The sequence below is a fragment of the Betta splendens genome, chromosome 15 (assembly GCF_900634795.4).
Source record: "Betta splendens chromosome 15, fBetSpl5.4, whole genome shotgun sequence".
Classification (NCBI taxonomy): Eukaryota; Metazoa; Chordata; class Actinopteri; order Anabantiformes; family Osphronemidae; genus Betta; species Betta splendens.
The window spans coordinates 12,078,287-12,101,552 of NC_040895.2; the positions used below are offsets into that span (position 1 = coordinate 12,078,287).

The following is a 23,266-nucleotide window of genomic DNA, read 5'->3' on the forward strand; positions in this document are numbered from 1 at the left end:
AGGTTTCCGGGGAGAATTCCCTCCGCTGCTGGATTGATGTTGGTTTTATAACCGGTCGAGGCGACTTCAGGCAGCCGCCCGGCTCGCGGCTCGCGAATGTGAAATACACGACGGCCGCGCGGCGTAATGCTGGCGTGTATTAGCGCATGGGTGTTTGCTGAAATCATATACACTTTAGCGCTTGTTAAAATAGCCCGGAGTGGGTAGAATAGCATTGTGTTAATGCGTATGGGAGGGAAGGAGGAGGGAGAAACAAAGAGGAAGAACAGTTGGGGAGGAAGGAGAGTGCTGCTCCAGTACATTTAATGATGCATTGGTCTCATCCTGCTCTACCACACTTCTGCCGTCTTGCCTTCTCTGCACTCGCTGCTCTGCAACACACAAACCCAGCAAGTTGTAATTCATTTTCTCAGCTTCCTCTGCCTATTGTTTATTTCATGGATCCCCTGTGAAGCATCAAATTCGCCGGGTTCTGTCAGCCACTAACTGTCCTATGTGTTTGTCATTCCGACCTTGTTAAAGGATAAAAAAAAACCCTACAACCCACACATACACACGAACGCTCCTTCCACTCCCAGCTGAGAATTCCCAGTGGTAAAATTATTCCATTTAGACGGGAACTTTTTTTGTCACTACCCTGTCTAAATTGGCATATCTGGCTCTCTGGTAGAAACCAATAAACTGTGAACCCCGGGTGCATCTGTCAGTCAAGCTCATCTTTACTTTAGCAGGCCAGATGACAACAACAGGAGAGCAGGCACACGGCAGCCGAACGCGACGCACTGATTGGCTCTCATCAGTGAGGCACCGCGAAAAGCACCTGTCATCTTGGAGGCTGCACAGAGAGGCCCTGTCACAGGGGCCAACGGGCCTCGTGCAGGATTTACTCAAACACTTCACCCTCATTGTCAACGTGGCTTGGTGATGCCCTATAGCTTGGCCTCCTGGTATGATTCACGTCTGTCGCTAATAATATATACAGTACATGGAAATAAGCCCATTGTAGAGCTGGTAGCTGGACACAATATAAGGCTCTGATGTGCAAGTCCAATGTTGATGTCATATTAATTATTATCACAAACATGGATTATAAATAACAATATAGTTGTACTGTACTGAACTATTTATCTCTTTCAGACATTGGCTACTTTATATTTCACTGCCCTGTTAAAGTGATAAACATTATACTTATTTTACTAATACATTGACTTATTTAAATAAGTAAATAAAATGTAAATAAGTCTTGTAAAGAACAAATAACTTTCTACTACTGTGTGTGTGTGTGTGTGTGTGTGTGTGTGTGTGTGTGTGTGTGTGTGTGTGTGTGTGTGTGTGTGTGTGTGTGTGTGTGTGTGTAAAAGATGTCCTCCACAAATATGAGCAGTGGACTTTTGATCCCTTCTCTCTCCCACCTTGACAATGACACACCGTGAAACCCCTAGAATTCAATATATAATAATTACCCTTTGTAAACATCCATTATCTAAGACTTGATGAATCTTGTGGTGTCATGCGAGTGCACTGTTGTTCGGAGACAAGAAGTGGTGGTGGTCTGGTAGTGACATCCTGTCATCTGCCTTCATGGGGGCCTGTCATCAGCCTCATCATGTGGCTGTCATAGTTGATGCTGGGGAGGGGAGAGGCCAACCCTGCTGTGTCAATCAACGGGCCCTCATTAGAAGCAGCTTTAATTAGTGGTTGCACGGGTGCAGTATTGTTCACAATGCCGCCTTCGTTAACTCTGTTAATCCCAAATGGATTTGAAAAGCAGGAGCAGGAGTACAGTGAAGCAGAGGCATAATATTACGCGACTTGTTACTGGATGGGAAGAGCTATTTCTTATGTTGCTTATACAGTGCCTTGAAAATGAATGTGTTGGGCTTAAATAGACATAAATGTCCTCAAGTGGCCCTGAAAACACAACAGTGTGTTCATCACGCCGGTCCAAGGATGAAGGCTGTTAAAAATTAAAATAAAGGCTTGTGGAAAACCTTTCCATTGAAAATAAATCATCATCTCACACTCAGGCGGTTCCAGTGCGGCAGGGGAAGGCGACAGTTCGAGCGCAGTCTGTGAGGATCCTGACGGAGTAATGATTATGAGGTTATTTTCACTGTTGGCGGGTGAGACCATCCAGGCGACAAGAACATGACTTTGTGATGTTTGTAATGAGTGAGCATTGATTGACTCAACACAGCCTAAAGAGGTTTCAAGCTCAACGGATGCTCAGGCCCCACATGCACTGCACTGTAGAGGAGCTCACAATTAGAATAATGAGAAGTCAGAGAGCTGTCTGCAGGAAAGGCAGTGGGTCTCATCTATGTACCAACTATATGCTATCATACCATCCCAGTTGGATAAGTCAGCAGTTTACAGCTCATTTTTAATGGCCAATGTGTGACGTGTGATGTAATTAAGCACTAAATATGCTTGGCTACATGATTATGTCACTCTCCAAAAGGAGTCAGGCAAAGAATGGCGTTCTTGTGTTTGTGTGTGCACATCAAGTGGTGGGGAGGAATTCAGTGTTGGGGTGGAAGTGTAGAGGCCATAACAAAAGGCCAAAATGGGTAAAATGAGGTAGCACTGACCCGTGTGCCCCCTTCAAGCTGAGAGAGGGTCTTCAGCTTGACAGAAGCCGTTCCTGTGAGGGGGGGGGGGGGTTGGTTTGTCGGGGTCCCAACTGTTTTGATAAAACAGCGCAACAAGAGCCTCCAGCATTGTGCACTTCCAGTAGGATGGAGGAAGAAGAGGAGACGAGGCGAAGAGAGGAGAAAGGAAAGTGGGAGGCCACAACCACCAACCCCCACCACCTCTGACTGTCTCTCCATGCTGCTTCACCAACACACACACACACACACACACACACACACACACACACACACACACACACACACACACACACACACACACACACACACAGACACACACAGACACACACAGACACACACACACACACACACACAACCACCCCCTCTCCCACCAACACCCAGTCACTGTCAGGCCAAACACATGATGAATTGCCCTGTCAACAGAATTCATTCAGGGACCAATTAATTCAGCAGAAATGAACTAGAGCCATCAGTCGCTGAAAAACTCAGTGCAAAGAGAGCAAAGTAGCCCCACTTCAGAAAACGAGGAAGTGAGGGAGGGAACGAGGGAGAGAGGGGTGAGAGCGCGGTGGAGACGAGAGGGCAAGCGAGAGAGAGAGGGAGAAAGAAAGGGAGCGAGAGCGCGCTGGAAGTTAGTCTGACAGAAATTGGTCATTTAATGCTTTAGCGCACTGGAGACAGCCCCTGTCATAGACGAAGGCATGGCAGGGGCTCCCCTGGTATTTTATTTATTAATTATCCTATGCAGCAAGGGGCCTTTAACTGTCTCCGTCCAGCCCCGTCAGCCTGGCTCCTTGTCATTTTCTCTCCACAAACAGATCCTTTAACACCACGCTCCAGGTTAATGGAGACAAAGCCAATATTCAACCAACCTTGCCTTCTCCCCCAAATACAGTATTCATCTGTACCTTATCCAGGTAATTATGTCTCAGACGATCTCCTGAATATGTCGTTGGGACGCTAATAAACCACTTTAGAGCTGGTGTTCAGAACACGTCTGACCTTTTCAACTCGCTGCTCCGCGGCGGCGGTGCCTCCCATGGAGGGCAGCAATTACTTACACCTTATCGGGAACTGAATGTCAATAGGCCTAAACGTAGGCTCAAATAATATGACGATGGCTGGATTAAATATTCAGGGCAAAGTCGTGCTTACTGTACGTCCTCCTGACTAAGTATTGATGTGCAAACATGACCAGAATGGCTGTTGTTAAAAGCAGGGCTCCGTCGCCGGGCGCTACCTGTCGAGTCTGGCCTCACTTGCATCATACAAATATTTGTCACCTCCAACGCTCCATCACATTCTGTTTCCTCGACAAAATCCAGCCTGGCTGTGTTTGCCCGAAGCTGTTTTTGCTGGTGGTGACAAATTAGCGCCGTGAAGGGCGATATCAACACCAGCTAATTAAGGTGTCGTGTGATTTTTTGGGCTCCAGATCAAGAATCTGCTGATTCATCCCACGGGTGATTATGATGTCCATATGGTCAACGTACAGCGGGCTGCGCTGGGAAACCCTATCGGCTTTCCGCGGCGTGCGCGTTGCCAAAAGTTTGATCTTGCCTTTTGTGGCGGTGTTGTGTGGTGTTCATGAAGGCTCTGAATTATTCACCGCAGCTTTTCTTTTAGCCCAGTATCCTCTAGTGGAAAACACGGGATGAGGGGCAGCTGGGAGGCTGCCTGTGACTGGCCGACGGGCTCCTCTGACATCAGGAAGTGAAACCCAACACTGTTTCCACTGTCGCGCATTGATGGGCTTGTGTACCTTGGATGCCCCCTTCTCAGTGTCACTTGGTTTTAAGAAATTATCACACCTCGTGCAACATAAGTGATGACTTTCATGGTGTCAGTGTCAGGTAATGGATGTTTATATAAATATTAAAATATTCCTGTCTTGAGGTCTATTAATAAATTATTTCTTCGGGAATTTCAAAAGCTAATGAATCCAATTCTTGTCTTTGCTCTTTCCCATTCCTCTCCATTCGTTCCTTTACTGTAGAGCTAAGCACAGTGAAAACACAGCTAATAGACAACACTGGCATACAAGGCAAGTGAACCTGACAAATGGAACAGAAAAGCTAACAGAGAAGAAAGAGGTGCTTAGGCCGACTGTCACAGGCAAAGTGGTTTCCTGATTTCTGTTTACTCACCATGCTTGAAACCTGACTTGTTTTCCTGCAGCTTACTGAAGAGATTCTGTCTGTGAGTCAGCTGGTTGTCAGCATGTCTCACCGGCAAAAACACTCATTTAGCCACAAATCTGGAGGGTGGAAATAGTTACCAAGGGCAGATTTTGAGACTTGGAGTAAAAGGAGAGGTTTGTTTAATATTATTGAAAGATCAGCTGTGCATTTGTTTTTGGCTGCTTGTTTCAGTCATCTATACAGTAGCTCCAAGCTAACTCCGCTAACACTGCAACTCCCAACATCCGAAGATGTCTTAAGAATTAAGAGTAGGAGGATGGGAGCGAAGCCTACACATTGAAACTGTATATGAACAGAGAGGAGATGTTGCTGTAGAATATAATTAATTAAATGAGACTAATTAGGAACATGAGAGCAGGTGCCAGGCTAAGAGCTGACAGCGAAGACAGCGAGACAACATGCCAGCACAAAAAAAGAAACACACACACACAAGCAAGTGCACAAGCAAACATGCACGCACACGTATGCACACAAACACACAGCTGCGGTTATGAGGTGTATCGTGACAGGCACGGGGACAAAACAACTTTCTGCGTTTTGTCATGTGAAACCCCGCAGGAATACTCATGACAGGAAGCAGAGACCCAGGCACCGTGGGGGTCTCCTGCCTTTGTCTCACACACATTCCCTTTATTATTTTGTTCTGCAATGGTAAAAGGAAGTTTGCACCAGCCAAAGATTTCTCTCCCCTAATTATTTCAGCCCTTGCCTGAGACGGCAAGCTGTGTAGATTCACAGACTGCTTTTCCGCCTCTAGGAACCAAAATGCTGCTCACACTTCAAGGGGGTGCATGTAAAATGACTCACGTGAATCCGATATGGTGCACAGCGAAACATGTACATTTCTTTTAGGATACGTCATATTTATCTTGCTAATTGCTATCTAGCCATGTGCTGACAAAACCAAATGCATCCATAAATTAGAGACTGAGGCAAAGGCAAATTAACCCTTTAAAACACAACATGCAAATACAGATTGAACCTTTAATGTAAAGAAATATATATTAAAATGAGCAGAACTCAGAACAGAATCCACAAACCTGGTTTGTAACCTGGATAGTGTAATAATGATATATAAAACAATAATAATTGCATTACATTGCAAAGATATTGTAATTTGTCAAATCTCTGGACTAAAGAAAAATCTATCTAAATATAAAACTAAGCCACACAGACAGTACACTTTTTGACCAGTTATTTTGGCCTGATAACACTTTCTGTAATGTCACTTTTAACGGTTTGCTAGAAGAAAAGAAAGTTTTTGCTTCTAAGTGGACACAATTTGAAAATGAACATCTTTCCATGTTAGAGTTCATTACATCTCAGCTTAGCTTGCGTGAGATAGACGGGGGGAATTATTTTGACAAGCAGAACTTCAAGAGAGCTTGGACCTTTCTGCCGTCAATCCAAACACAGAGGATCCATACCTAACTTTCCTCCTAGAAGACACACAACACACCAGCATTCAGAAGGCTACGTGATGCTGCGGCCAAGACTCTGCCAAGCGCACAGCTCAATATCTAGCCTTGGTGCGGCTTGTCAATGCAACAGCAAACTCAAGACAGAGAGAGATGGGGGGTGGGTGCGGGGAAGGCTTTTTTAATTATCTGTGGTTGGGTCGGACTGTGCATCATCATTAGAGAAACTAAATAGCAGTGGTCACTGACTCAGGTAGTGGTAAACGGCACAATTAACAAGCTGAGGAGGGAGAACTGTATTCAATTTGAAAGCCTTCTCTCCTAATCCATCTCCAGTGATCAGCAGCGCTGCTGAGCTACGCCCTTTTACATTCAATTACATTAATCAGGTTATTACCCAGCAAAAAGTCAACATTTTAATCAAGAACTGGCAAAGTAGGGCAGGACATTACACCCAGACGGGGCTAAGTGACAGTCAGAGGAGCCAAGTGATGCTATTCTACTGACTGTGATCTTTTACAAGGGAGGAAAGCAAATCTGAAGGTATGTATATTGTATGTTGCTGCTCAACATCCATCCATCTTCATTTGTAAAGCTCTGAAACTGGGAACTTCATGAGCGTGAGCAGCACATGTTAAAAAATCACTTATTTTATTTGGCTTCTAGGGAGCAAATCCTCTCGGACATAATCCTCAGAGGGGTGTTTGCAGCACGGCAGGTGTGTATGAAATGTAAAGAACGCGGCTGCAAGGTTCACGTCCCAATAACTATCCTCACCGTGCAAAAATCCTTTGACGTGCTCTTTGTGGAAACGCTGGGAACACATTCACTAACACAAGCGATTATTAATATATGGATGGAAAAAGCTGTGCTAAATGTATGTGGAGTTATCCACTGTGGTCTGGTGGGGGATTATTTCATTCAGAGCAAAAAAAGGCAATTTATATGAATATGTGCTTACTTCACAACCGGTAGAAGTTGACTTTGCTGACTGATTGCTGACTGCACACACAAAGTGAATCTAATTTAGTAGAACCTCTGGCTAAGCACTAGTTTCGCGCCCATTTTCTCCCACTAACAGGGAAGAAATCAATTCTCAGGCATCTATGACATTCAGGAGATGCTTGTCTTGGTTTTATTTATTTATTTATTACTTCCACTCCTCCTTTTTGCATGTTGGCTTGTTAAGGATTCTGACCTGGCAAGTGGGCTCTGATTAATGGAGGGAAATTCTTGTTGTCCACCCCATAATGGGAGAAGACAGAGGTGAGAACAACTCAATAGGACAGATAACCACTCTTTGATCCAAACGGTCATGCAGAACCTAGACTCGCTGCATCGCCAGAAACTGTGCTGCCGAGTTGCTCGCATTGAAATTCCCCCCCAACAAACTTTAAGAGCAAAGAAAATGCCCTGTGAGAGATGATTTTGTTTTACAAATTATATTGCGCAACTAACCCAATTTGCGTTGAAGTCTGTTCTTTGTTAAGAATATAATTTCAACCCGTCTGCCCTCGGCACTTATTGTTTCCAGATCACAGCATGCAGACTATTGCAATATAATAATTGACTTCTTACACTCAGTTACACACAAACAGAAGCCCAGAGATACGGCATCTTTAAAATTATTAAACTGTCTAGGTGCCATTCCTGGATCCCCACTAATAAGACCCATCTCAACTTAAGATGTCTTGTTAAATTGAGACCTTGTTCCCCAGTGGACTTAAATGTAAAACATATCTCTACTCTTGACAAGCAATGTTAATCCATTTAGTGTAACGAACTAACATGTCCCTAATTAAAATATGCCTTTTAATGATACATAGTGACATCCTGGAAAACACTGTCATGCTCCTGTCCTTTAATGCAGGGATATGCTAATTGCTTCAGTAACACTGGTGTTCAAATCCCAAGGCTACCTTCACATCCTGAGGGACTTGAAGTGTGTGTGGGGGAGGAGGGGGAGGCAAGGTCCTTTAAAAAAGACCCTTTAACGTACTGTTTCTCGAGGATTATTTGGTCAGTAGAAAGTGTTAGAGAGCTTCATTGACTGACACAGTTGATTTCCATTCATTTACAGACATTCAATTTACCATTCAGGAACCTCCCGGCCTCGCTCTCTACCCTTTCAGCCCGTCTCACCTATAGCTGCTGGAGCTGCTTCCACTCCATCCCATGGCAGCTCATTTAAAACAAATCAGGCTGATTGCCGAGTTGCCGCGCTCACAAGGCCCAGGTGATAAAGCAATTAAAGCCGTCTAATTCCTGAAGAATTAAAGGGCCAGACAAGCAAAGGGCCGGTAGGTAATTAACTATATATAATGAAATTCTATTGTTACCTCATCCTTTTCTTCACGTTTGACTTTCTTATTTTGTGATGTGTGAGGCTGTTTGTTTGATGGGCGGTAAGGGACAGGTTCGTGTGGGTGGGGTCTGCGGCAGGGTCCCTGGATGAGAGTGGGGCTGTAGTTAATATGCTCTCCCTGGACAGATGAGGTCCATTAGAAGGTTAATTTAAAAATGAATAGAGGATGTAAAGAGAGAAAAACACACAGCGATAGAGGACTAAACACATATTTTAAAAGAATGCTGCACTAAATATGTTTTTTTCTTTAAAGCTGGTAATTGAAACTGATAAAATAACCGCAGGTCCAAGGGAAACATCGGAGCAGACTCCCACAATTGACCAAATGAAAACAATGAAGCCGGTTCCAGGACAAGCACAACTGAACCTTACCCCTTCCCATCCATGAGGCCATTTCTTAAACATTGAGGCATTGTTCAGATGCATGGACTGCAGCCCCTGCCTCCCAATTTCCATTTCTCTCCCCCCCCCCCCTTGCAAAAAGGCTGAATCTGATCTGGACCCATTGGTGTGTGGATAATGAAGGGGTTACCAGGAGCTGGGAGAGGCCCAGTAATTCCCCGCACCGGGGAACTGAGTTTTTGGGTGGGGTTTGGGTGAGTACCCCTGCTCTGTGATGCATGCACTCATGTGAGCTTGTGACAGCCTTTACCCAAATCCAAGGCCCGACATAGACATTGCATGTATTATATAAAGGTACAGTACAGATCTGAGCTTCAAACGTTTCAAGACCGCAGTAAGGCTTTTTTTTCTACATAAATGGAGCTCATGCTGTATACATTAGTATTTGTATTACCTTGATCTTCTGTATATATTAGGAAGGATTGCACCGGAAAATCCTTTCATGTATTTCTGCTGCCGTGCACGATTTGTTTTCTGTGGTCCATCTTTAAAAACCAAAGGGCATTAACAACAAACCCAAATTAGAGACATGGTGTGCTGCGTTTGACATCCTTTTTCTCAGCTGACGTAGGAGTAACTCAGCTCAATCTAAGGTCACAAAAATTAGCATATCATCTAGTGAAATGGTTAGCCAGCGAGTGGGCGTCTCCCTCAGGGGGGTCACCTTAGACATCAGTGTTAAGGCGCCAAGAGACCCCCAGGTACTCTAGGGTTAAGTATCTCCACTTCATTATGATAAAGATGTGAACAACTACCCAAGCTAGCAACGCTGCCGATAGACATTCAATCCAGCTCTCTCAGGACCCGGCATGGGCCTTCATCCATCATCGGAATACTCCAGGCCCGAATCATTGCCGATCATTATAGTAACAGAGAGAGTCCTGATGATTGGCCCTGATTGTTAGATCACAAGTATCTGAGGGGTGATCCATCATGCTGGGTGGCACGCTTACACCTCTGTGTGATGGGGTTCAGCTCAGGGGTCAGGGCCAGGTCAGGCAGAGGGAGCCGCCCCCGCACAGGAAACACTTCCACCGTAGCCAGTTACCTATTAAAGAAAGTGCAAAGTAAGCACAAATATTTCTATTTCCATTCCATTAGTCGTGTTGTATTTGCAGTCAGTAATAATAAATTGATTTTTGATTAATGTTCAAGTTTAAAAAAATACAGCAAATCCTCAGACAGACGACATTAACCGTCTACCAAAAGAACTTTCTCTGCTTCACAACTCAAAATGAGCCACTGACCCTGTCCGACTTGTTTCTCAAAACTGGTGCAACACAGCACAGCAGCCGGAGGCTATGTGTTGTCATCCAAATGAGATAAGTTTATTTTCCCTAGACCAGCATTTGTTCCATCAGCCTGTAGGGTCACAGACCACACTAGGCAGCAGTGGGGAGTCCTTCTCAGCACCTGCAGCTTGAGCGAGGTGGCCTGCTAGCGAGAAAAGGCTTTGGCTGCAGCCCAAATATCTGCCTGCGCCTTCTGTGCAAACGCACCAGCCTAAGGAAACAAGGAGGCAGCAATATTGTGGAACAAATGTCCTCTAATCTCAGCCTGCTGATCTGGGGTCCTGGGTGAGATCTCATCATTGTGCCATTAAAACACTTTGTATCCTGGACGATGTGCTATTGGTTAGTGAGCAGGAAGCACCTACAGACGCGTGACAGCAGCAGCTCTACTCTACCTGCACAGGACCTTTTAAAGTGATCTGTATTTATGAAGCAACATCGTGCAGGCACAGAATAGATTATAATAAAATTAATAAAATGGTAACATGGCACATTAAGAGATCGCAAATGTTAAAAACATTGCTTTACAGATCCTAATCAAGCAGTTCCTTTCTTAACAGTTTGGTCACAAACAGCAAAATAATAAATATTTAATAAACTTTTTACCACATTAGTTTGAATGTAAACCTTTACAAGCCTTGATTGTCTAATGAATAAAAATATTAGGTTTATGTTTCCATCATTTGAAAAGGCTATCTTTGTTTATTTCTTGGGTATTTTGTCACCTAATGTATCAGGTTTAGTTCACTTTCTAAATTAAATGCCGTTCCTTAAGATTAAAAGTGTGAGGAGAAAAATGTATAGTATTAAAACGTTTGCAAACTTCAAATGTAGAATTCAGAGACGCTCCTGTATACAAAGCAAAACCCAGTCCATTCAGTGAGCGAACGAGACCTGTGACTCGTGCAGCCTGGCACACAAGAAGTTGCCCCATGGAGTGTGTTATTGGAAAATAATATTTGAAATTATTTTCCTGATCACTGGCTTATCACTTGGAATTCTTCCACCTCAAGCAAAAAGTTTGGCAATTTGAGGAAAATAAACAGAAAAGCAGTGACTGAAATTTATTTTTACTGTTCCAAAAGCTGACTTTCCAATTTCCAATAATCAGTAATAATAGATAACAATTAAACCTCAGAGTGCATTAAAGAAAGGAGAATTGTGCTTTCAGACTGAGGATTCCTGCTGTTCAGTATTTGCATTTTGTTGTTTAGTGGCGGGATCGTAAAGAGGGGAACAAGTAAGAACGGTCAAAGGGTCAGAAAAAGATCAAAGATCAATGGTTGTTATGTGATATACAGTATAAGCAGTGTAAATGTGTTTTTACTCACAATGAGCAGTCGACTGGGGCAGAGAGTGTATCTATGGCAACAGCCTGGTCCCCAGCTGTCACCGTGCACAAGAAGAAGAAGATGGGTGCCACGAGCGAGGAGACCACTTAACCTCAGCTGCTCCTCAGCTTAGGGGAGTCAAGATGCTGCTGAAACCCTTACAGAACCTCACTTAATATGTAGACAATGCCCCCCCCTCCACCACCAGACAAAAATGACTTCAAACCAGCCACTGGAAAAAAAAGAGCGAGCTTTGCAGAGGCTTCTCACCGAAGTGAGGTTCGCCTTCAGAAGCTCCAGTGCAGCAGATGGAACGTTTTAGGGGTACGAGAGGGGGGAAATTGGCAAAAGCTAATTACATCTGGTTTAACTGGAGAATCGCTTTAATTGGTTACTGTTAAGTTCTGATGGAGGGCTGCCATTTTGTGGCAGATTTTTAAATCTGCTCTAACCATCTGCTGGAGTTACATTAAACTACACAAAGTGAGCAAAACACTTCTATGCGGTGCATATAGGAAGCTGCAGCTGCCGTCCGGCAGAACATTTATGCCATATTTATTTGCAGAAGCAGTTATTTTCCTGTGAACATACGAATGCAGCATTCATGGGGCACATTACATTTAATAACAAAAGACACGCGGCACACGAACATCCGTCCTCTTTGTCACACCTGCTGTTCAAAAAGTGAATAATTTGAGCATCGTCAGCTGACTGACTGGAGGTTGGGCGGAGGAGGAGGGGGGGCCCTGACAGGGTGTCGTCTCGGCGGCGACACGTATTGCCGGTGACAGGGGTTAGCGGGTCAGACAGGAGGGTCTGCTCCTATGAAGGGGAAGCGGGCGCCATTGTTCGGCCCCTCGCTCCCTCCCCGGCCGCGCACCGGAGGCCTAATCAGGCTTTGTCACCGCCGCCCGACACAGACAGTGCAAGCTCGTCCTGCGTTACCTCCTTTATCTCCCATTGTCTCTTTGTCTGTTCCTGTCTCCATTTCTGCCTTTGCCATTAATGACTCTCTAACTCTAACTTTCTCCTGCAAGCAGCTTTTCTGTCTCTCTCCTTTCCTCTTCTGCGCTCACTCTCTCTCTTTCTCTCTCTGTGTAAACATCAGTTCCTGTGGCTTTGTGCGTGTGTGCATTTTCATATATGAGCGTGTGTGTCTTCGCCTCGGGCCGTCCCACGGGAGGCTTCACAGGCTTTGGAGGCCAAATGAGGTGTAAGTCTATTAAAAAAGCCGGAGCCGGCGTGCACATTCCCAACATGGCGCGTCATTCAGGTGCACTTAATTTCCACTTGATCAACAGTAGATGTGTTGCAGGAGTGAGTGTAGTGAGACTGGCATCTCAGCATCCGCACGTTTAACATCCTCCCTCTTCCCACAGCTTCCCAACGCAACATCACGGCAGCGCCCAGGCTACATCTGCTACCAAAACAAGCTAGCGCACTGATCACGCTGAAGGGTCTGAGCTAATTCAGAACACTGTCAAAGTTTCCACATAAATTCAGGGGATGACGGATCGGTGCCGCGGCTCCGTGCAGTTCATTTGCAATGGAGATTCTGTTGATAACCATTCAGCGGCAACTGGGTGAAACAAGCGCGTTTGCAGGCTGCCGCTAGTGTAGCGGTGCCACAGGACACCAGGAAAGGACAGAGAAATTAACCGGCCCCGTTTATTCATATGAAGATGACAAATGCAGCAAGCTGGAGGAGAGCGAGAAGGCTCAAAAGACACATTGTTCATTATAAGACGCCTGTGGGTCAGCATGCTTTTATCTAAATCAGGTCTCAGTCTATTTTTCCAACCGCACCACCAGGGCCAAACATGTGCGTTTGGGCTTAACCTACTTAAAGTTCCCAAGTAGTCGTTCGAAGGCATGGATATGCAGCCACAATCAACACATAGCTAATCAAATCTGCAAAATCTGATTAGACTCCATGTTTTCCAAGTAGCCGCTGTGAGTAAAGGTCCGAGCGGCGGGTGTGCGGGGAGCAAAGTGACATGGAAGGAGTGTAACTAGAGTCTGTCAGGGCTAATTACAGGTGAGTCTGAGTGCAGCTTGCTCTGCTAAAAAATTTAATTTGCTATTGATTTGATACTTAAATGGTTTATGTCCATTTCTATCATTATAACACGGAGGCAGGGCTGCCAATACACAAAGACCCCTGCCTCTTCTCAGGGTCACTCCAAAGGTCTGGGGGGGCAGTTTCTACCTTTTCATCATCAAATGAACGGCTACAAGAGAAAAAAGATTCATGCGCAGCGATGACGCAGACTTTTACTGACACAACAGCAAAAGTAAATGTGCGTACAAACAGACACCTGCCATAAAACGGAGTCTCTGAGTGGCCTCAGCCTGCTGCTCCTGTGCAGTGGCTGAGGGGGGGGGCTGAGGTCAGTAGCCGAGCCCTGACCTCCCTGGGCCCCATTTCTCTGACAGACATTTGTCACTCTGCAGAGGGCTGTGTGCCGTAATAGATTATTGACCACCTCAGCGGTCCCATCACTCCACACATCTCAGATCTCCCAGCGCAGACGCGGAGCAGCGTCCCGAGAAGACGGACAGCAGCGTCGTGCTGATGAGGTTTCAAAGTTTCATCTGCAGCACTATTGTTTCAATAAACGCACCTTCAGGAAAATTCAAATTTGTGTGACATATAAATATTAACAGCGGTCTGTGAGTCACAAATTAAAAGCCTGTTCCTTTAAAAGGGGGCGAGGCTGGAGAATTATGGGGAAATAGGTCTTTCCTCCACATTGTGTGTTTTGGCACATTCTGGACCCTGAATTGTATGATAATCCATCTCGAAGCACTAATTTACCCCCTGCCAGTCGCTGTAAACGCTGGACCATTTTGTGAACCAGCACTCGAGCTGATGGCTCAAAGTGTGTCTTCCAGCTAAAACACATGTTTATAATGTTTTTTTTTTTTAATCCAACATTAGAGCTTTGGGGTTATGAGCATCCATATGTGGTATTTTCTAATAAACAGTCATTGTTTTAATGTGTGAAGTTTTATGATAATTACTGTTGCATAACTTGTTTCAGGACAAGGCTCATACGCCGTGAAAAATCTAGCTGGGATGTTAAAATGCAGAAGTACAAATACAAAATTGTAAAAAAAAACATATCGCGTGTGCAGCAAATGAGCTTCTTCTTTCAGTCAAATGAACCTTGCACACATAATGATTCAGACCCAGCGCGGTGTGATGGTTTTGATGTGGCGTGTTGGGTCCCTCTCCAGCAATTCATATAATAACTACCTGCTGTTCGGATTCCTGGGCTCTGTCTGTCGTGCGATCGGGGGACATTTAGGCTTATTTTGCCACTGCTTATTTAGCCACGGGAGGCCTATTAATTTCAGCAGGCCCTGTCCTCTCCAGGGGCGATCGCTACCCACAGCACGCGCGTCCCCATTGTTTAGATCCATTTACATCTGTGGTCAATGAATAATGACAGCTCCAACACGGCAAAACACATACTTGCACACGAACGCGCGGGGACACAAATAGACGCGTGAGCCGAGCACAGATTTCCCCAAACGTGGCGCAAACCGAACGGAATAACCTTCCTAAATTTCAGGAATGCCGTGCCTTCATATGCGGAGAATTAGGATTTAACGGCGATCGGAGCCGTCGCTTCCCTCTCGTGATCCACCGCCCTATTGCAAATTCTGTTGCTACGGCTGCTATTTTGGCAAGCTCCCAATCATATTTGACCCATTAAATTAGCCACATTGGTTGATATGGTGCCATGCTAATGTTGAGGGTTCCTCTCCATCGGGTGCACAGACTCCTGGCACCCGGTATTTCACTCTGGCTGTGCCACTGCTACTACACATCATAGAATATTAACCCTTTTCTGTTCCCTGGCAAATTCAGCAGATGGCCCAGCACAATAACAGCTGTCAATTTCAAGGCAGTGCCTCTACAGTGGATTTTTTTCCCCCCTTTACTCTTTGGGACGCCGGGAGGATTTTTTAAGACGTAATAAGCGAACTGATGTGCTGTTTCGGATCGTAATGAATCAAATGTTACACTGAAGCAAGGAGTGCGTTCCCTCCCCGGGAAAGCAGGGAGGTGTTGCGGCGTGTCGACACACAAACGCGCACGTGCAGCACTCAAGTGATGGCGCCGCGAGATCTAACACGGTGAAATGTGCCGCGCCAGGTTGAGGCGTCCCCTCCTTCCACCCAAACGCTCCCTGGTGCCCCCTCAGCTGCCACTCCGGTTAAATTAAAACTGAGGCCTCCAAATACATTCCTCATTGTGGGCCTAAAGCGCAGGAAAGTTGTATTTGGCGCAAGTGGCGGCTGGGGAATTGTCCCCCTAACCCAGTCCCATTCACCTTATTTACATGATAAAAGCTGGAGACAGGAAGAGACACAAGCCTCGGGCTCTGGTGGGTTTTTTTCTATTTTTTTCCTCTCCATGTATTCATTTCTCTACCAACACCACTTCTCCCTAATCAGTAGCAAGTGACGAACTCATAGTAGCAATTTAGATTTAGTTGAACACACTCCCAGGCAAACAGGAGAGGGAATAGTCCGTGTCCTCTGCGAATAAGGAGGAGGAGCGAAAGTGCTCTTCACGCCTGCGACTGCCCTGTGGTTGGGATTTACCAGTAGCTGTGCTCGGCAGTCATGTTTGAAATGACTACATGCCTCCGCCGCTCATATTCTCAAGAAGTCCACTTCTGTCGACTTCGGCTGGAGTTGTGAAACGCTAACTGTCGCCGGGGTCACGTGCTTTTCGTACAGTGCTTTGTAACTCAATTTCCCACCTGGCTTGAGCCGCGGGTGACACACAGCAGTGAATCCCAATAGCACCTCTCCAGCGTGTGTCCAATCGAGAGCTCAGCAGTTTAACCCGAACGGACTTCATCAATGGCAGAGTTGAGGTAAATCAATTTTTGAAGTCCCGGCTCCGGCTCAGGTGACGCCGCATTGTCTATACGGGCTGGTTATCCGCACCTGACTCCGTTAAACGAATCTGACTTAATGGCCTCACACTGGAGCGTATAGCTACGGCGCTCGCCCGCTCCCCTCGCTCTCATTTCCTCGTGGAGGGTCCTCCATGCCACAGGTTTCCTGGCTCGAGGCTAAGAGGCGAGGGGTGCAGTCAGCGGGGGGTAAAAATCCATACGCATCTCCTGAGATCCCATCACACTCATCAGTGTACCAACTCATATAATCCTGCTAATGTCAGCGTGCCTGTCAATAGCGCCGCGCACTGAGACAAAAGTGTCCTAATTAGAAATTGAAAGTGCAAACACACTTTATCCGACTCTGTAGTGGAGAAAGCGATGACGGGGAGCTAGTTAGGAGACGGTGGCACCAGCTCGCACACACGCCGTTGCATTTGCATGAGTGAATTGTCTATTTGTAATTTTCATAATTAGCACTATACCTTTTGCTTCTGCAGACACCCTCTTCATATCCCCCCTGCCATCTTCCCTGAATGGTATCCTCCCCCTTAAAGATTAATTGAAGCTGGGATAAAACAAAATGGTTCCCAGGGGGTGGCCCACTGTTTGTTATTCATGTGGTTCTGAAAACAGCAACAGTAAATCCTCTAAGTTGTTGTTAAGCTGGGGATATTACCATATGTGTGCCATTTCCATAGACTGACAGCTCCCTCTGGATCAACTGGGGACTATTGATCTTGCAGCACTCCATTTCAAGTTAATTGTGCTTGAAATGAGGTCCACACTCCCAGGCATACCTTTGTTTGAAAGGTGGATATTCATTTTTATTTGGCAGGATGTTGATATCAAAGACACAGGATATATTCCATATTTAGTTTATGTTTATCCAGCAGATGTAGTTTCTCTCGCAGTGATTGGTCAAACAGCCAAATACTGATAATAAGCTAAAGAACGCCAGCTCTTGTTTTCCTATAATAATACGGTGGGCAACAGAAAGCTATGCATGTATGTATGCTATTATTTTGTTTTTACACACTAATTCTTGTCACTTCGACTGGTCTATGCACAAACAAACACCTGAGCCAGTATTTCATCTACTCATTTGCAGCATTATTCAAATAAAGGGCCTAAACAGAGAAAGCTACTTACGCAGAAGTTCTTAAAACCAAACAAGGTTAAGGAAAGAAAAATTTTAATTCCTAATCACTGAGAAACTACCTGCCTCACAAACGTCTGCCAGAGTCACACGAAGCTGAACTCCTGCTGGAAAACAACAGGAGTGTTTCACAGTGCTGCTGCTACTGTATGTACAGTATAAGCCCTGTCATGATAAGTGCAAATCGGATTAGAATATATGACACATGTGTTTGTACCGCTTCCTTTGACAGGTTGCTAGAAACAGTGTGTGAGGGGCCGACTTCCAAGGAATGAAGCAAAGTACAACCTCATTAAGACAAAAGAGAGAACGGTGAGTTAAGCTCTGTTACAGACCAAATACTGCCGCTCTCGCTCTGATTAAACCTCTCAGTCTCAACTGCATCATAATCCTGCCTGGAACTCATGAAGGCAGATCCTTTAGGAGGGGAAAAACACACGCGGAGGCGAAACCAAACGGGTGTCAGTCCCAATCTGAAGCCAATCTCGGAAAATTCCCCACTGCTCGTTCCTTTGAGGCAAGGAGCATTTCGCCGCAATGAGAAAGGATGCAAATTCCATCTTCCCCAGTAATCACTCCCGCACCAGTGTGATGTCCCTGACTGTTGCTGGCGCCATATCAGTTTGCAAAAAATCAGATCACCACAAGTAAAAGGTGTGTAATGGAGGACATTACAGGAAGCAGCGTATAGAGGAAGGCTTTCATTTGCATGGGAGATTAGCCCGAGTCCCACTGGTGGGGCCACGGCCCCGGGGGTAAAGTCGCCCGTTTTCCTTTCCTCCATCTCTTTTATGCTTTTATTAATAGGATCTAGTCTGGAAATCTATTAAGTCAACTGGGTAGGCCTGTTTGTAATCTGATTTCAAATCCAGCATGTAGCTGCTTAACCAGTGGCCTTGGCTCCATGCTGCTCATTCTTCTCTAGGATCCTGTTTGCGAAGCGGAGGAGAGGGAGGATATGGAAGCGTTTTGTGGGGTGCAAGGTTTGCAAAATGTACTTCCTGTGCATCTACAAAAGGGGCAAATAATCCCTGAATGCTGGATACGAAATAAATACATGTTACATCTTCCAGGCTACCCATTTCCAAATCCCAGTGGTAGAGAGAGGGATTGAACGACAAAGGAAGAGCGAGAAAGGGAGAAATCACGGCTGGAGGCTTTTTGGTCTCTGCCCTCTGCGCACTGGCCTGGCTGGGGCCAAGTTCTGCCTCAGTGCCCCAGAGAGCCTCAGCTTTACACAGGCAGACAAATACGCACACACACTCACAGCCGGGGTTACCAGTTATATTAGACAGCAGGAGGGGGGAAGGCCAAACACACACTTTCACCAAATCACGCATTCATAAATACATAAACACACTCTGAACGCGTCCACATAACTGAGTGACATGGAGGCGAGAGGTCTGACAGCTCGGAGCGCTGCACAAAGGGAACGGCAATTACAAAGATGGAAGACTTGTAATGAGCACGTCTGTGTCAACATGTTATTGAATATATGTATGTGCTTTGTAAAGGAAATTTATTTTCCGAATCCCCGCGTTTGATGTTGTTCTGAAACGCCTAATCTAAAACGATTTTGTCATCATTCCTCTAAGCTGACGCTCATTGAGCGCTCGCTTGTTTTCTTGTATTGACTTTGAAAGTTTGCATAAGGTCTGCCAAATTCTCAACATCCCTGACTAGACGTGCATTATGAATCCTGTGATGTCAACCTTGAATTTCATCTGTGCCCCCACCCCAACACACACACACACACACACACACACGCACGCACGCACACACACACGCTCACACACACGCTCCCCACCCCAATCCACATCTTATTAACACAGAAAGCAACAGCAGCAGCAACAATGTTTTGCTAACAGTTCATGCATTACTACTCAGGGGAGGGTTAGCACCATGCATCCCTGCATCTCAAACACACACACACACACACACACACACACACACACACACACACACACACACACACACACACACACACACACACACACACACACACACACACACACACACACACACACACACACACACACACACACACACACACACACACACACACACACGTTCCCCAGTGTGATTCAGTGGGGAAAAATAAATAAATAAATAACACAACAGTGCTGATCAGAGCTGCTCCGCCTGCCTGTTCTGCACTCGGGGCCCCTGACAGAAGCAGTGATGTTTGAGATGCAGGGAGCCCCGAGTTCGTCCACCACTGATTAGTAAAAAACGCCCGCTCCTCCTGCGCAGCTGCAGCCCAACGTGCTCGTCTGTGGAGGTCCACGCAAGCTTTGAGGAAGCTCATTCTTAAGTGGACGCGCGTGTAAACAAAGACACGCCAACTCTGGGCCGCGCGCCGGCGGACGGCGGCGCGGACGGGCTGCTGTTTAATTTGTAAAACACTGCTCGGGCAAAGCTGGAGCAAAGCAGGCAATTAGAGGCTCCTTTTCCTGAGCACTTGACTATATTCCTTTAACCTTTGCACAATGATTTATGTCAGAGGATTTGTCACCTTCACAGTGGGGCCTTCGCACACAGCTTTTCAAAACACACAACAGGGGAAAAAGAAGGGGGGGGTAGAAAAAAAAAAAACTTAAAATCCTCCTGCGAGGATTTGGGAACTTATATAACTCCCAATTATCAAAACTTCTTCTTGCAGCTTTTGCAGGCCTCCCCTCTGTTTGTAAGACTCACAAAATATCTACAGTGCCACTGAAGAGTGTATAATGCCTGTGTGCCCACATGACTGGCGAAAACACTCCTGCTCTTTCTGCCCCGCTGAGTCCTGCTGCATAATGGGGGTCTTGAAGGCTCTGGGCTCAGAGCAGGCCTGCCTAACAAAGCCTTGGTGGCTTGCAGCAGACAGGAGAGTGTGTTTGCGAGCCGGTTGCCAAAAACTAATTTTCAGGAGGTTTTCTGTGGGATGTAGTGGCAGCGGCATGACAGTGTGAGGTTTAGATATCTGGGTGCGCGGGGAGGGCTGGGGGTGAGATATGTAGGTCTTTTGTGAGGGTCCAGAGAGTTGGTTCAAGAAGAGGAAGTTCACAAATTGGTAGTTCGGAATAAATTTCAAAAGTAAGTAAGGTTTGTCGCATTCTTTTTCCTTTTTATAGCAATGTATACATTTCCACCACCGCCATGAAATAGTTGGGGAAATGAATAACAAGGCAACTACCGCACAGACAAAATCAGTTTTCACCAGCCTCCCTGAGAGTCACGTATTAATTTCGCCCACTCCTGATCCATCTCTCATGAGTCTTTTTTATCCTCTTTTCCCTCCCCATTCACTTTCTATCTCGCTCTGGAGTAATGTACCTGTTTACCTGTTGGGTGGTCTTGAGCTGGGCTAAACTAAAGTCCCGGGTCCCTGCAATCTAAGTGTAGAGTAGCTGCTAATCCGATTTCAGGAAACAGCCAAGCCCCACCTCCCTCCGCTCCAGCGACCCCCCACCCCCCCCTTACCTTTCACCGTCCCTAACCCTGATCCTCGGGGAGGAACAGAAAATAAAAGAAAAATAATCACACAAAGAAGTTGGATTGGATATTTAGACTGAAAGCCTCCTTATTAGTGCGTTTTTCAGCAGCTGCTTAAATACTGCCGGACTACTTAACCAGGTCTCCTATATGTATCTGGCTCTTTAATAAAGCGCAACACTAAGAACATATTACCTGCTCACTGACTGATTTCTCTTCTGAGTCCACTCTGCCCTCTCCGGGACGTTACGGGCTCCAAACATAAAGCCGTGTTTCATGGTGCTGGGGCTTATCTGGCCTCTCAAAGTATGTGAGACATGCCAGGAAACAAAGGGGCGTCTCTGAGCCCACTGGCAGGGTGAGCATATCCCTTTCACAGGGCACACATCTCCCTGGTTTTACTTATTTGACAGGATCATTGTGATTTTCAGTGGAGAAGGATTGCACCTGTAAAGAGACTGGACGGAACGGCGGGCGGGGAGTCAGGCATCAGACGCAGGTTCATACATTTATGATCATATGAGTCAAAATACAATTTGAATAATATTAGTTTTTAAAAAATTACTGAAACTGCAGACGCGGCCACAGTCAAAATCACGGCAAGCATATGAGTAAAGTTGAATTCTTTATAACCAAAAAATGTACAGATTGTGCAGATATTTACAAAAAAGCAGAAGAAGAAAAAGTCACCTGGTTGCCTGAGCCATGCTGCTTAGCAATTCCTGTGACCTGGACGTTATTACGAAATAAAGCTGACATCAGCAGGAGCAGCGAAGTTTATATCCCTGCTTTATATAACACCTGTAAATAATTTGGAACCTTTTTTGATTACACAACAAAACTGTGATCATTTGATTTTAGCTTTTACATGTTGTCACTTGAACTTGTAGCTTTCCTATGTTAGTAAAGTGTATCATCCCTTACTAAACTTATTACCACGCCAGTGCTCTTCTCCCTGCAGAGCGACAGGATGCTCTGAGGGTCCAGCCACACGCTGCCCACCCTGAGGAAAGCATGGCCTCAACTGGCCAAACAGGAGCAGTACACCCCACAGCGCGCCCAGCCGACTGTGCACACACAAACCAAACTGGAAAAACACAAAAAACCCGACAGAAATGGAATCTCTGCCAGCGTGCACGAAGACCCGCCTGCTACAAAGCGATAAATCTGCCTCGTATCCCTGACACGACCCACAACACAAACAGGCGCTGAAGCACGCGGCGGCGTTAGGACGGCAGCGTGTGTGACATGAGGGGATCGATGTCACTGTGTCACAGCTGATCCCTGGTGTACTGTCAGACAGCAGAGACCCTGAGGGCCCTCTTTTACTGCTGAGAATACAGCAGTCCATACGGCATCTGTCGCCCCCACCGAAACAGAAGGGAGTGTGTGTGTGTGTGTGTGTGTGTGTGTGTGTGTGTCTCTATCTGATATGCATGTCTCTATGGGCATATTTCAGCTCATGCTTAAGCGCATTACGGTGCAGGTTTTGCTTTTATTTCCTCCTGCGTCACTAAATCGCTCCTTCCCACAGTCACCTCGTTTATCCTCCCCTGCGCCACTTGCTGGCCCCCCATCACCTCCGTGATTAGCTCCAATCTCCAGAGTTCCTCCTGCGTTTGTTTGTCCCACCTTTAACAACAGGTCACTGTGGTCGCAGCCACTGATGACCTTGGTGTAACACTCCTGCCACAGTAGGATTGCTCCATAAACGCCCAGTAAAGACCAAGTGTCCTGTGTTAAAAGCCCTGACTGTCACCCACAAAGGTAAGTAACAGTGACTTGTTTGTGATTGTGGCTGGGCTCCTGTTCTTCCTCCTATGACTCTTTAAGGATCCTTTTAGTGGGAGTAAGGCTTTATTATCTCACTCACCCACGGCTTTAAAATCAATAATTGGCTTTCTCTATATGTAACAATTCAATATCTCAGGGTAAAGGAGAAAGAACAACAGTTGTTCCTCCTTTGTTTTTACACTATTTCCTTCAACACTAATGTTTTAGCGTGTTTCGGAGAAAAATTCTAAATCACACATTTTAAAATTGTCGTTGCATGCTCAGTTATTAAACTGAGAAAACACTGCTAAAGTTAT

The 23,266-nt window shown here is 45.8% G+C and overlaps 1 long non-coding RNA gene across 12 annotated transcripts in view; it reads right to left on the reverse strand.

Annotated features, from left to right (window-relative positions):
- LOC114870436 (uncharacterized) overlaps positions 1-23,266 on the reverse strand; it is a 128,918-nt gene that overhangs the window by 97,563 nt on the left and 8,089 nt on the right. For 2 of the 12 annotated variants that reach the window (XR_008692534.1, XR_008692535.1), the window contains exons 4-5: positions 9,952-10,046; positions 173-371 (exon numbers count right to left, since the gene is read on the reverse strand). The exons of 8 other annotated variants lie outside the window; for them this stretch is intronic. This is a non-coding gene — a long non-coding RNA (uncharacterized LOC114870436). Of the gene's footprint in view, positions 1-172; positions 372-8,789; positions 10,047-23,266 lie in introns of those variants that run through there. 2 more of the 12 variants (XR_008692536.1, XR_003788331.3) reach the window with 2 other exon arrangements.